General features: G+C 37.1%; 1 protein-coding gene across 3 annotated transcripts in view; it reads left to right on the forward strand.

Annotated features, from left to right (window-relative positions):
* The window catches only part of LOC131030144 (uncharacterized), a 144,356-nt gene that overhangs the window by 37,601 nt on the left and 90,489 nt on the right, over nucleotides 1–16,266 (forward strand). The gene's annotated exons all lie outside the window — the stretch shown is intronic.

Raw genomic sequence — 16,266 nt, forward strand, 5'->3', positions numbered from 1 at the left:
AGAACTACATACAAATTCAATTTTGTAGGCACGAAGATCATGTGCAGAAGCATTAATCTGAATTAGAATTAAAGATAGTTGTTTAAAAATTTTGAAAAAAATTTAGTAGTGTGATAAGTCAATTTTTAACACCTTAAACATTATTTTTCATCTCCAAAATCTACAATTGAATAAAAATTAAATTTAATATATATTTTTTTCTATATTAATTTGGAATGGGCTACCATAAGTTAAAAAATGAAGGAACTTACTCATTCATTAGATCCACTCCATTTCAAAACTAACATTCTTGCAAGATCTCATACTCCAAGAAACAAATAACTTGTCAATGTTGTTCATTATGAGTCACCAACTGTATCGATCCATCAAATAGCTAGGAACCCTCAAATGACACCACCAAAAATTAGACAAAGCATTATATGAATTAGGAGGACGGATAGAGAATTATCTTGGCTCTTTGTCCCAAGTTTCACAATGCATAAAGAAAGACAGGGAGTGGGGGAATTGTTAGAATAATCAATAATTAAATTATAGTCGTGCCTTAATATGAATGAAAATGTTTCAATAGGTATTGTAGAGGCGTCTTTCAATATCCAGTTTGTTGTTGATCAATTATAATTACTATCAAATTAGTTTGTTTGTTTATAAGAAGTTGTTGAGTTTTTTTAATTTTTGAAAGCATCCCTCACCCTAAACCAACTCATTAAAAAACAATAGAGAAAACAAAATAACAGTTATAAAGGAAGTCATTTACTATCTTATAAAACATCTCAACAACGATAAACAATCTAAATCATTCAATGTTTTTATGAAGAAAAAAAATTCCGATTTATTTCTGAATTGTCTTGTAGAAATATTTCTTCATTGCAGCTTATACCAAAAAAAAAAATACATAGGCTTATTATTAACAATTTTTTCTGCTATTCAAGTTGCACCCCTCACAATGTCTCCTACCTAGGCAATTTTGAAATCCCCTCGCAACGACTCCCTTGCAACGCTGGACCCTATGTTGGGTGTTGCTTCTATTGTTCTCGTGGTCGTGGGTAGTGGCAATGCTACCGCGGACATACCTAGTGGTGGATCTTTGTGGCCCTCAGCTTTGCTGAACTCTCTCTCGGCATCCCCTGCTGGTGGCCCTGCCTCCTCCCTGGTGGGTGATGTGGATGCTTCATCTCGTCCCTCTGCTTGTGTCAGTGGTGGTCTGCATGGTGTGCGGTTTTCTGGTCTCCCTCCTCCTGTGGTGGCTGATGGAGGTTCTCTTCCATCTTCACCCATGCCCTCTGCGTGGGGGTTTCGGACTGGGTCCCCCATGGCTGGTGTCTCTGACCCAGTTTTGGATTTGGAGGCCCTTGCTACTGTTGCAGGTGATTCTCAGGGTGAAGATGCTCTGCCCAAGCCCTTTGCTAGAAAGCATAGCTTTTCTCGTGTGACTAAATCTGCGACCCAGCCTTCTAAGGGAGTTTGTCCTCTCCCTTGTGCCAAGACCTCTCATGTTGTGGTATGTGGCCGAGAGGTTATGGAGAATGTTGATTTCTATCAACGCAATACTGTGGTTTGCAGATTTACTAGGTTTTGGCCTTCCCTCCCGAACCTTCATCGCTGGGTGAGTGATTCTTGGATGCCCCTTGTTTCTTATGGCATTAAGCTTTTCCCTTGTGCTAAGGGGTTTTTCGTTGCTTCCTTTACCTCTACTCATGAGCGTGATTTGATTTTAGGTAAGCTTCGGACTTGAGGGGATCACTCCCTCTCTATCAAGCCCTGGACTCCTTCCTTCAACCCCCTTACGGATTCCTTCTCTATTCGTCTGGTTTGGGTCTGCCTCCCTAATCTCCCCCTCCATTTCTAGGAACATTCTTGTTTCGAGGCCATCGGTAGCTTCTTGAAGGTTGATGATGCCACATTCTCCATGGGTCATTCTACCTTTGCTCGCCTTTTAATTGATGTTGACATATATCTAGCCCTCCCTAGGGATGTGGTTCTTATGGTTGGAGATAGGCCTTGGACCCAACCACTAGATTATCAGGGCCTCCCTTTTCACTGTCGAAGGTGCTTCTCAACAAGTCACCTTGCTTATGACTGTTCTCTCTCTCATCACAAAGGTGTTTCAGATTCTACGGAAGACCACTTGATGATTAATGCTTCAGATTCTGTTTCGGTTGATTCATCTCATGATGAGGTGCCCCTTATTGTTGATGAAGGCCTAGTTGATGTTACTGTTGTGGCGGACCCTTCCTCCTTGGTTCCTGCACCTGTTTCTCCTGCTCCTCACCTTCACTCTGCTCCTGGCATTTGTTCTCTTGTTGCTGCTCCACTGCAATAGCTTGTTGCCGCTCTGCGTCAGCAGTCTGGCAGTGACCCTGCAGGGTCTTCCCCGCTTGATTCTTCTTTGAAAGTTCCTAATGATGGTGTTTCTTGGACGATTGTTTTTCGTAGGCGGAAAGAAAAATGTAACCCTCTTTCCCAAGCCCCCCCGGTCAAGTTTCGAGTTTTTCTCCCCCCTCTTGATTTGGGTTGGGTTGTTGATGGTTTGATCAGTCAGTTTGGCCTGTTCGACTTTGTTCTTTTGGGATTTGCTCCCTTGTTTGGTCTTTTTAATTTTGATAGCCTTTGGCTTTGTAAAGGGTCAACGCTCTCTTTAACGCTGCTTTTTTAATCAAAAACATTTTTTTCTACTACTCTAAATATAGATTCTAGGTGCTAAAAAACTAAGCATGCATTATTCTGTGGAATGAAAACCAATGTTTCTAAAAAGTTAAATAAAGTTAAAAAGAAAATTAAACTACTCATCCTATCAATAAATAGGATAACAAAACTATCCATATAATGGATTGCAAGATTATCATGGAGTGCATGGTGGTGAACAACATGTGGAAGCAATGAATGATGCTAAAATTGCATGGTTTCTAAAAGTAATCGTAAAACTCAACATCAGTTATCAACATTTTTTAACTATTAAATGTGTATCATTGCTGATGAATAATTAGATGTGTCTTTTAGCTATCTCCAAGCCCTGTTTTCGTATCGGAGCCATTGTGCTCCCCCCTTACCTATTTGAATAGTCGTGAGTGCTATTTATGATATTTACATTGGGAACCTTAAGTGTAGCAAAAGTGTGGAGAGCTCAGATCAAAGGAGAAGGCGTAAGCCTATAGAGCTCCATCAAAGTTGTGGAATAAAGACAGAATAAAAAGAGCTTTGAACATTCATAAGAGCCATGTATATTTTGCATTTAAGAAGAAGAAAGCAAGGAAACTGTGAAAGATTGATTCAAAGAAGTGTGTATTAGAAGAGACACATTGTAACATGCATAAAGTACATCTAAAAAATTCGCAACATTAAAACTGATATTTTGAAACTCGAGAATCTAGATAACTTCTTTTTTTTTAAATATAAAGAAAGAAATCAAACTAGAAAGAGTATATAACACTTGTTCAAGATAGATTTGTATAAGCATAACATAGTACAAAATAAAAATAAAAATTTAAGAGAGGTTTTGTGTTTATAGCTTCTGGATTTCATTCTGAATTTTAGGTAACCTTTACAATATTGAAAGAGGGAAAGTATCATCAAGGAGCTTTTTCGTTCAACCACAGACTTTTAGTCTCTCGTGTCATTTCCAATCTAGAAAGGTCCGACCCTTCGCAAGGAAGTAATAGATGTTGGATCTAATGTCATCTAAGACAAGTATTTGACCCTGCACAATCCTTAGTCGATCACATTCAATAGGTTACTCCTAACTAGTATGACTTCTGATTGAGTTGCATATTTGGACCAAAAAGAATTGACTAACACTTACAATTTGTTGCGTCACCTGGGCCAAAGGTTTTATGAGTTTGCAACACATCAATGTGTGTAGTCATTGTTCATCAACCTTCTCGACTAGACATAAACCAGTGAAGGCCTTCCAAGCCATCATGCCTATCTCTTTTGCTAACTACATATTGACGCTTTGGAGGCCTACTTACATGTTTGGACTCAAGTTAAACATACTGGTCAAATAAGCTCATGGTGACAATCACCTTATGGATTAACCTTTTGTTTGACAATTACTTAGATTATTCATCTGTTGAACTCATGCTTGTGTTCATGAGCTAGCATCCTACTCGCTCATGTTCACAAGAATGAAAAACTTTGTTTAATAACAATTCTCATTTTTTTGTGTTATAATCCTTATTAGATTTAAACAATCTTCAATTTGCAGTAGTTAAGGTATTTATAATTCTGAAGCAATCTCAATATTGTTTGAAAATGATACACAGCCAATAATTGGCTATTGTTAATTGGTATTTGCGGTTGATATACATACTAGTTCTAACCCTTCATTGGTATTTTGTTTTCTACCATTAGTCATAGTGTAATGTCCTCATTTTTGAGAAAAAATAATTAATTTTTAAGTTGTCCAATAAAGTATATCTAATGACAACTTTAAATTAATTATTTATTAGGTAACTTAAGTGATAATATATTTAATATTTTAAAATAAAGTCACTTTGAGAGTTATAAGGATACATTATATTAAAAAGTGTTTTTTTAATTCTTCCCTTCCAAAAGTTTCCTGGACAAGTTATGAAAGGGAGTTGGGGTCTCATTTGGACATACACAGAAGATTGAGAATTTGTTATTTCTTTGGTTTGAGTTTAAGGCCAAACTTAACTGGCGGAACAAAAACCCCAATTGTTTGGAACTAAAGATGGAATCCCTTGTGCTTCTTGAAACGATACCATTTAAGGATCAAAGAGAGTTGAAGAGTGAAGCGAGTATGAAAATCCTTGTACAAGGTGTATGGGTTCTTGAGGTGATTTTACTAGTGTTGGGTATATGAAGCCCAACAGTCGCATGACTATTCATCTTCCCAGACTCTTTGTTTCATGGTTGAATATCTTTATATAAATAGTTGTGTGCAGCCCATGTATGAGTGATTGATTAATAGAAGTTATTCCCTTCTTTGAGTGTGGATGTAGGCAAATTTGCCGAACCACGATAAATCGTGTGTTGTGTCTTGTTATTGCTTTATTCTGTTTCTGTTATTTTGTGTTCATATTATGTGTTTTCTCTGCTCGATTTAAAACTAACAATTGGTATCCGAGCCATGTTGGTTTGAGCAGAGATGGAGGAAGAAGGAGAAGGTAAAATTTATAACTTCTATGGCAGTTTTACGTTCCATGTAAAACTATGCTTCAAGCGCCGCGTACATTGGTGGGATGGTTGGAAGAAAGAGGGGAACTCAGTTGAAGAGGAGAATCCAGTGAAAGAAAAGGATGTTGGGATTCTTATTTGCTCTCCTCTTGAGCCAGCTTTGGCACTTAATGGCCAAACTGTTAATGGCTGGGAAGTTATTGGTATTCGCATGGTGAAGGTTGAACGCTGAGATACCTCGGTTGGAGTTGAAGATAGTCCCTGTATAGACGCTGGAATTTCTAAGCAAAAATATGCTGGAAAAGAAGTTGTTGTTGAGGAGGATGAACTCAAGAGATTGCGGGAGGAAGAGTGTATGCCATCGGAAACCCAAGTTGAATTTGTTGTTGACTCCCAGGATGAGGAGGGTGCAGATTGGAGTGAGGCAGTAGGGCAAAGAAGCTTGGCAAAAATTGTGGCTTCAGAGAGCTCTGCAGATGGCATGGCCTTGGAAAAAATAAAGAGGCACTCCCATGAAAATGAGGATGATAGACGACACAAAGAATCTTCATCTTCCCAAGTGAACGGATTCTCATCTCACTATAACAGTGCAGAAAGGGCCAAACGCTCTTCTAAGGGCAGAGACGGCGGAGAAAGAGACAACATCAGCCGCCCTCACAAGCCGCGAGAAAGAGAAAGGGAAGACAGGAATGTCAGGAGACACAAGCGCTGTAGAGTGGCAGAGACAAAAGATGATGGTCTTTTGGATAATTTTGTGGAACAGGAAGCGACATCCTTGCTGCAGCGGCACAACAGATAGAGAGGGCAAGGCACGAGAAAGGTTTGGGAGAAGAAGCGACAGAGATAATGTGTGGAGACCCGGCGAAAAATGGAGGGCTTCACCAAGAAGCAGCGTCTCGACATTCTCATAGAGGCTTCTGCAAAGCACAATGATATTGCAGAGCGAGTGCGAAATATTGCAATTGCCGATTCCAAGTGTGGACAGATTGAGGAAAGCTACGTGGAGAAGCACCTGGTGGTTATTGATTTTGCGTTGGATAGAATCCACGCGCAGAGGCATAACATGCAGTGGCAGGGGCATGTTTATGAACTATCATGCCTCAACTTGCAGCAACCACGTAATACATACAATGGACTAGAATTTGGGAGGCGTGTCCTGTCATTGGATGCTCCAATCACCCCTCAATCCTTCTCATGTGAGGTTTCTTCTGCCCCATCGCCCCTCTTTCCACGCTCGTTATTGACGGACACCGATAAGGATGACGTATATCCATGGTATGGAGAGAACAGTTCTTTTCAGAATGACAAGCCTATGCTGCTTGACCAGCGTGGAAAGGCAACAATTTTTGCCAATGTCGAATTTGGTGATTCAATTAATAACCTTGCGAGTGGGGCGGATGTATGCAGTCAGGGAGGACTTTCAAAGGAGACAGTGGCATTGAACCTCCAATAGCACCGCTTTCTCCCGTTTGGGGCTCACAGCAGTCTTCGCATGGAAATGATAAGGTTAAAAAGGAGGAGACATTGCATCAGACAGAGGAAAGTGATAGACAAGTAGTCACGGTAATTGAAGAGGCTAAAGATACAGATAAGGAGAAGTTGGGAAGCGCAGTAGAGAGATATGATACGCTGATTTGGGACATGTTCGCCAAACAACTGTTGGCCAGGCTTCCCTGCTTATTATTTTTGTCTGAGGTTTGTAAGGCAACGTACGATGCATTGCAAGGGTGATTTGAGTGTAGCGGGCCGCTCACAGGCTTCTACGAGATTTTGCCGCTTGCTTTGGAGGAGCTAGCATGTTTGGAGATCCCTGCTATTCGAAAGTCTTTGGAAGTGTATCAAACAGGAGATTCTCTGCTATATGGTGAGGAGCGTGTGGATCCAATAAGGAGCAGAGGTGCTTGGATGAATATAGAACACTCTGCTATACATAAGAATAAGATGATAATTGAGGAAACAAAGCGAAGTCTTCATGATGCTCAGCTGTTAGGTTTTATTGATTCTGACATAACTTGGAGAAGATTAATTCGAAGTGTTTGCGAATAGAATTTGGTGCAATTCAAATATTCGATCTGTAAGGATCGAAAATGGAAGCAGAGATGCCAGTGTATGGCTGTATCGGTTGGCCTTCATGGGGAGATTGTTGGGTATATGAAGCCCAACGGTCGCATGACTGTTCATCTTCCCAGACTTTTTGTTTCATGGTTGAATATCTTTATATAAATGGTTGTGTGCAGCCCATGTATGAGTGATTGATTAATAGAAGTTATTCCTTGCTTTGAGTGTGGATGTAGGCAAATTTGCCGAACCATGATAAATCATGTGTTGTCTCTTGTTATTGCTTTATTCTGTTTCTGTTATTTTGTGTTTATATTATGTGTTTTCTCTGCTCGATTTAAAACTAACAAATAGGTTTGAAGTTTGAATGTTATTGTGATAGATTCTTGTTGAAATTATCATGCTGTGTGCAAGTGGATCAGATGAAAATTTAATTTCTATGAGCTGTGCACTTTGAAATTTAAAATAAATTATATTTAAATTTTCTGGAATAATTCTTTGTCGTATTTTATAATCTAATCAAGGCTTGAAGCCGCTTCAAATTAATGGCGTAGCTATCATGTTAGTCTACTAATACAAGGGATCGCTGCATGAGAAAGAAGATTCAAACATGTTTGGAGTCAGAAATATGTGTCGTGGTTTCGAAAGGTAACAACTAGTCTTGTAAGAGCAAGGGACGAAATTGAAAAAGACAAAACCTAGACAGGTCGGGAAAAAGTCAAGGTAACAACAGGTCGGGAAAAATTTCTTATTGAAACATGAGTTTCGAGATTCTTTGCAAATTGATATTCTTATCCAAAAGCTCCTCTAAAACAGAAAACGGTCCTCTCAAAGTGATATTCTTCTCCGTATATAGCCACAAATTTCAAATTGGCTCCCATTTTTAGTAAACGAAAAACAGTTATTAGCAATTCAAATTCCTTCAGAAAGATTTCGTTTCCGTCTCATCGAATTTCATTTCAATTCACTGTATTTCCGTCTCCCTTATGGCGTGAAGGCGGTGATAATGGATGCGTTTTAATAAAATACAAAATTAAAATGCTTTCTCCTCGGCTAACAGCCCATTGCTCTCATATATTGCTATTGAATTATATCCCAAGGTTGGCAAGATTCGATATTAATCGAACGAACTTAGCATGGAACAAAGTCCACTTAAATCGTGGCAAGGTCTATAAAGCCATGTATATTTGTTTAACTGTGTGATGAATTAGTATATATATATATATATATACATATATGTACATATATATACATGTATATATATATGTATATACATGTACATACATATATATGTATGTATTATACATATATGTACATACATATATATATACATATACATATATATGTACATATATATATACATATACGTATATGTATATAGATATGTACATATGTACATATGTGTGTGTGTGTGTATGTACATGCACACACGTGTGTGCACGTCTATTATTGATAAGAAAAACGTGCACACACAAATATAAATATGTTATATATATATATATCATGAATGTGTTTATAATATACACATGTCATCATGAATATATTCTTTTTGTCATAAGAATCATTAGAGATAATATAAAAGAATGTTAATTATTTGTTTGAATGTTATAGATTGTAATTTGTGTAACAAGATAAACATAATCTATGACAAGGATGAAACAATCCTGACCACTTGACTGACCATTACGGTTTACTAGGCTACTATTGAGCTAAAGGCATCAAATCCTAACTCATCTCATCAAGTCTAAAACTTACAAGTCAAGGTTAGAAATGGCATTGGGTCCTTCTATTACCTCTTGTTATTTATGATACTTTCTCTCCCTTATCAGAGGATGACAACTTTCCTGCATCCGCTAATTCAAAAACATTTAGTTAGTTCAAAACCTTAGATCGTAATTCTAACATTTACATAAATGATAAAATTTACCTCATATAATATAATGATTTAAAACCAAATCATTAACATGTACATTACAAATCATTATTGAACCATACAAAGTAACAATATTAGTGCATTTAAACATTATTATTATATTAGGATACAAGTGGAATGTAACACACGTCTCTTTATATACATAGTTTTTTAAGGATTTATGCATTCATCTATTTGATATAGATATAATCTTCACATTATATCAAAGTCGCTCTAATCTCAGGCGTGGATAGTAATAGAGAAATCAATCTAAACTCTCATACAAATTCATAGTTTGATAAAATTCCTCTGCCTCTGGTCCAAGCTTTGGAATGTGATGACTAGTCATTGCAAGTGCCACATGCAAGTAATGTTAATCGAATGGGGCTTGTCTCTGTTTTTGAGAAGCAAATGTTTTTCTTGTATAAGACATACTTGCCATCGAAGACATCAAATGGGCTAAAGGTTTTAGGGAAAAAGATATGATAAATAATGTGGATTTGCAGGCGGCCATTGACCTTGGTTATTTAGTGGCGAACACACCAATTGCTAATACTGTGGAGGCGACAGAGCATGGGATTTCTGTCTGGGATTTGATGGCTATGAATGTGCCCATGGTTGATGCTTCCATATGGTACTGAAATAATTTTGTGGGTGTCTCTGTAGTTGGGATGACACCTACAATCATGTGTTCCAGAAGGTTGGATTGATTGTATATGATTCACAAGTGCTTACAGTAGGTTGGATTGATTATATATAATGAAGTTGCGTGTCAAAATATGTCACATAGTATTTGAAATTTTTTTGAAGTCCACTCTGACATACTTTCTCCTGTACACAATCGATTACACCTCTTCCAATGTTAAGGATGATTGAATAAATTCACCTATCGAATTCTAATTATCTCAAATACCTCCTCTAACTATACTTCTTGTGGTAATTTATATATACATATCTATAATGGCGTTTCCTTAAGCAATTACTTGTAGCAGACAAAACTTAGTATCCATGTAATAATATTGAAATCCACTAAAATAAATGGTTAACTAAATGCATAAACATCAAACACTAACATTCAAAATGCACCGATTTACTTTCACATTTCATGGATTGAACTAAAGTGGTTGCACACTTGACCACTTGATCTGTTCTTGATTTTGCTGGATATTTGGATTGCTCTCCAATTGCATAACAAGTGATGGATTTGTGATGATTTTAGCAGTCTAAGGATATCATGAAATTGGTTGATAGATATGAAGGAGGAGGCTCCAATTTATATATTTATGGAAATAAAATGGACAATGAGGATTGAAAGTCGATGAACTGTTGAGATTGCAAGAGAAGATATGAGTTGTATAAGATTCATAGCCTCGTTACAAGTGTCACAAGGTGGAGGCATTGGGAATAATAATTGTCATGGGGAAGAGGGCAAGGTGTGCTCACACGTGTGAGAAAATCTTGGCAAGAACAAGAGAATGACAAGTGAACATAAAAATGGCAAGGTGGAAGAGGTGTAAGAGGAGGGAGATGAGAAATGGATGGAATGGAAAGTGTAGGGTGACTCTATTAGGAAGACCATTTTCACACATGTGAGCACCCAATATTTTATTTGGTGAAAAGGTGAGATGGAGATTTGAAAATGACTTGTGCATGCAAGTCATTTAAGAGGGGTGTCACATGTGGACTTGGGTAAGTGTGATGAATTAAAAATTAGAAGAAATTTTAATGAATGTATGAATCAAGGGGATTAGCTAATTAAGTAAAAATTAATTAACTAATCAAGATTAGAGGGATATTAGGATATTGGCTAAGGTGGAGTTCGATTTATTGAAATACGTCAAACTTTAGAAGATTTAATGAGATACATAATTAATTAATAAATTAATTACATATAAGAGATAATAATTAATTAAATATAGTTTAATTAATTATTGTAGAGGAATAGGGGGAAAACATAATTATTAGGATTAATTATGTTATGAGGGACGATTATTTAAATATAACTTAATTAGTTTTAGGTGTCTACAAATATATAGAATCCTGAATTCCCCACAAATTAGAGACCTACCTTAAGGATATTATTATGATCTAATTTTGACTATACATAATTTGAATAAACCCCAAATCCAAAAATCATATCTCAAGTTTGGGCAAATTGACCATTTCAAATTAATCAAAGTCTTGATTCCTTCTATAGAAATTCAAATTACTAAGAAATTTGTAATCAGAACCTCTTCTCCAACTTGTCCATGATCTAGTTTAAATATTTCGTTGTGCTATTTAGGCAAGGAATATTTGACTACACCTCCACATTGACAATATATACTAAAATATATGAAACATTTTATTTATTATTTTTGCACCTCACTTCCTTTTCCTACTTCATCATTGACCAATGATTGTTTTGGTTGCTCTTGACTACTGTTGATTATTTTAATGTCTCTTATTTCATCATAATGCCCTTTGGTGTTAAGTTAAGGATCCTCTTTCTCTGTATTACCTTTGCTATCATTAGTAGCTCTGTCCTTGCCAACCTTTTTGCCACCTAGTTAATATTCTATTGTTCAAATATCTTCTACATTGTCTTTGTTTATTTTATGAATTTCATCATTCTAAATCCCTGTGAAAAAATAATTACTTGAATATGATGTTAGAAGAGATGACTACCCAATTTAAATTTTTTTTCTCTAATTTAAAAAATATTTTATGTGATTTTTAAAATAATTAAAAACTACCAATTGTACCTTGGTGTGCAATGGGTATGTTGAAGAGTTGTGAAAGGTCGATTAGGGAAAATTTGGTCTACTTTTACAAAAGTATGCATAGCATGAGGTCAATTGGTAGGTCATGGTGTTGTTTGTGCAATAAATGTCTCAACGAAGAAGTTATAGCTTAAAATGAACTATGCATTCAATTAGAAGGTTCCAATAATAATTGAAACAAAACCTTTAAATCAAGAATCTTGATAATCAAGTTTCATTACCAACATACTCATGCAATGTTTGCAAATGGGTGAGAGTGAGAGAGAGATTAAGATAGGGCTAGAAAGGGGGATATGTAGAGGGGGAAGAGTGAAAGAGAGATGGGTTAGGAGATAGAGATATAGATAGAGTTGAAGATAGAGATGGAAAATGAGGAGAGGAAAGAGTTATGAAGATATAAAGAGAGAGATGGTAGAGGAATAGATAGAGATGGAAGAGAAAAATAACTAGTGGGAAAGATAGATATAGGAAATGATATATATATATATATATATATATATATATAGAGAGAGAGAGAGAGAGAGAGAGAGAGAGAGAGAGAGAGATTATTGTTTCAATTATCTCCTGTTTTACAATATGGGGTTTAAAACGAGATTAATAAGCAGGGGTGGTGGAGGTGCATCATGTATAGTAGTGGATGTATAGGTACTATGACTACCACCTCCACCAACACTAGCATGAGGTCTAGTACCACCACTAGAGGTAATACCAGTCCTAGTGTCGAGACTAATAGAAGTAGTATGAGCTAGAACAAAAGCAGTAGTATAGTTGTTGAAAATACTAGTATAATCTAGGGAAATATTAGAGACATTGATGCTAGGAATCAAGGGATCAGTCAAATGTTCAATGTTAATCATGTGTTATGTCACTCCAGACATGCCAACATAGATGTGCAGATCAATAGCATTGAATTGGATATCCTAAGAGAGAGAACCTACAAGGGGCACATGACTCTTAACAATTAAGGATAATGCACTCAAAATGTTCGGACCTCTGCTATCGGAGATTAACATATCTCTTGAAGTATTTACCACATTGTCGACCTAGGGGAGAACATTTTCCCTATTTATAAACCTTTAAATGTCTCTCAAGTTCTCCTCTAATGATTGAATCTGGTCAAATTGAACTGTGACTGTGGAATCCTGGTTCTAGTATGAGGACATCTCCAGGGGACTAATTTTTGGGGTAGTGTTTTGGGATTCAGGTGTAGAGGAGCCCTCAGTCATAATACTCTTAAAGGGATGAGAAACAAAAATATCACTCGGATTAGGGATGTTTGTGAACATTGGACCAAGACAAGTGGGAATTTTGTGATGAGGAGGGATAGTCTACCAAGAAGTCCTCCTTACAATAGCTCTAGTGACAGTCTAGATTTTCAATATCATAGATAAACTCTACAACACTACGACCACTCTATGAGTGTGCAATAAAGGATTTAAACAAAAAGCATTAGTTAAGGAAAATTTTCACAAAGTTTTAAATTTCTTCTTGAGAACACACACACAAGATTAAACATTATCAAGACTCTTTCATGTCGGGTTGACCAAAATATTGAAGAGGGAATTTGACACCCTCTTAGTGATGAAAATTTGGATGAGAAAATAGACTTACTCCAAGTTAGGAAATTGGTACTTTGGTGAGATAAGAGATGTAGACTACTAATTACTTAAACCTATAAGTGAAGTTTACTAGATAGAAAGTCTATTAAACTACCGAACTTGAAACGATAGGTCCACATAAGCTTCACTTAGTGAACCTGAGTTATATCATGTGCATTCATGGCATACCAAAGACTCCCCCTATTTTGAAAAAATAGTGCCATAAACTCCTTTTTTTCAACCCCTCCCAATACTTAGCCTGAATTAAAAAGCCCCCTATTTTTACCAAATATTGCATTTTCCACAGCCCAGATTAAAAGCCCCTCTATTTTCACCGTGGTGCAGGAGCACCTAGTTTTGAGCTAGTTTTGAGTCCAACATCTTCATTTTGGTGTGTTTGTTCATAGGTTGGTTTGGAGTGGTGAATAACTATCTTATCTTAGTTCTTCATATGTTTTTATAATACTTTGCTAGGTTGAATGTCCTTAGGACAATGCATTTGCTCAGTTTTGGCTTGTAAGCCCTTGTAAGCCTAAAATGGCAAACTCTTGCATTTGATGAAAAATGCCTTGAATAGCCTTGTTTGGCATTGGGACATGTTAATTTAATGGTTTTTAGTCATCCTAGATGGTTTTGAGGAGAAAACAAAGCATGTAAGGAAAAAATGCATTTTTTGGCAAAAGTTATCAAAGTTGCTTGACAACTTTTTGCAACGTTGAGCAACTTTTTGCATTTTTGTGCAAAGGGTTGGTTAAGGAACCAATGGAGAGTTATTTAGGAAAACAATGGCATATAAAAGCTTTGAGAATCAATTTAATGAGGTTTTTGAATGCCTGGAGTTGATTGGAATACAATTTGAGACCATTTTTGAAGTTTTACATTGCATTTTTCAAGAATTAGAGCAACAATCAATACCTAATGGATTGATTCCATTGCTGTAATTTGCTTGTTGTTTTTTACATGTCCTTTTAGTTCCCAGGAAGAAATTTGATAGTTCATTTGCAGGTTTGAATTGAGTTTTCAATTTCGCAAGCTCTTGGCTTGAGTAAGAGTTTGAGAGGCCCAAACATGGTTCCTGCTTGAAGTCCTTTGAGTTCTTCTCAATAGCCCTTGGGACTCAAGACATGGACCCTTTTTATAGTGTATATATCTTTTATTTTCCTTTGGAGGTCATTGAAAGGCTAATGAGCATCATTTCCTCGGTGAGCTCAGTCATAGCCCGGTTAGGAAATGAATGAGATTATGCAAGTGTTTGCAAGAATGAGTAGGGTTGGAGTTGCAAAGTGTTTGGGATGAAAAAGTGATGTGGGGAAAAACATATGTGTGAATTTGGAGGTGTGGTACATCAAGGAAGACACCTAACCCTTGGAAAAAGACCAAAACAAGCCTAAAACCCCCTAAAACAAGCATTTATCGGGTTCTGTACCAGTACAGTCAGACTGAGATTCCTAAATTCATAAATTGGAAAGTACTTCCAAAAGGGTATCCTGATCAACAAATATTTTGTGTGGGTCTTTGGAGAAATTGGGATAAAATCCACAAAAACCGGTTAGGTAGAGCTAATTGGGGCTCTAAGGCTACTAGGCCTAGAAAATAGGAAAAGGAAGGAGTGATGGAAAAATGAATCAAACCCCCACTCAAAAATAGTTGATTACCCTTGGGAAACATCATAAACACCTACTACAACCTCTGCAATCATTTGTTAGGAGTTTGAGAGTGTAAGGTTGGATTTACTATTGTGAATCTCAACCATGCCTGAGAAACCAGTAAGCACATCTTGATTGGGAGCACTCTTAGAGAGTTGTGGTGTCTAAATTGACTTTGAGACTAGATGAATAATGAAGGGATCCCTCTAGGACAACTCCTGACTTCCCTTAGGCAAAGAATTAACTCTCTTTGAGTATATCTCCCCACCATAGTGGTATCAGAGCTTCCAAGATTTGGGAAGAAGCCAACATATGACAAACACTGAATTGGTAGAAGAGAATAGTTTAAGGATGGTGACCAATGCAGAGCTAGCAAAGAAGGTATAAGACCAAGAAGAATAAAATATGCTCCTTGGAGAAATATTGCTACAACTAGAGAACAAACTAGACGTAGTTTAAGATAAGATTGAGAAAGTGACAATCAAGGTCAATGAGGGAAGGGAAAAGAAGTTGTAGAAGAGGATAGGACTCCTGAACCAAACCCTATTCTACCTGAAGAACCTTTCCTTAAAGCTATTAAAGCCTTAGGAGGAAAATCCCTAGAGGGAGTGTCACTTTTTTGTGGAAAAATGGAGCCAGAGGTAGCCTTGGAATGGATAGAGGGATTGGAGAATCACTTTGAATATGATGGAATCAGTGAGGCACAAAAGGTGAAGGTGGCCAATTCTATATTGAGAGGGGAAGCATTGACTTGGTGGAAATTTATTCAAGAAGAGAGGCAAAAAGAGGGCAAGACCCCCATAGCTACTTGGAGGGGCATGTTAGCCAAGGTGAAAGAGGCATACATCCCTAAAGATTATGAAATCCAGTTGCACAAGAGGAGACAAAATTTAAGGCAAAGAGACTTGGATGTGAGCAGCTATACTGAGGAATTTCAGAAGTTGTGTCTGAGATCCAAGGTGGTAGAGGATGAGAACATCAAGGTAGTCAGATACTTGAATGGCTCGAGATGGAATATTCAAGAGGAATTAGGCTTGTTATGCCCCAACACCGTGCACAAGTGCTATCAGTTGGCACTAAAAGTGGAGGAAAAGAGCAAAAAGAAACAAGAACAAAGAAATAGAGGTAGGGGAAGAGATGGCAGAGGTTAGAGA

Source organism: Cryptomeria japonica, chromosome 9 (assembly GCF_030272615.1).
Source record: "Cryptomeria japonica chromosome 9, Sugi_1.0, whole genome shotgun sequence".
Lineage (NCBI taxonomy): Eukaryota > Viridiplantae > Streptophyta > Pinopsida > Cupressales > Cupressaceae > Cryptomeria > Cryptomeria japonica.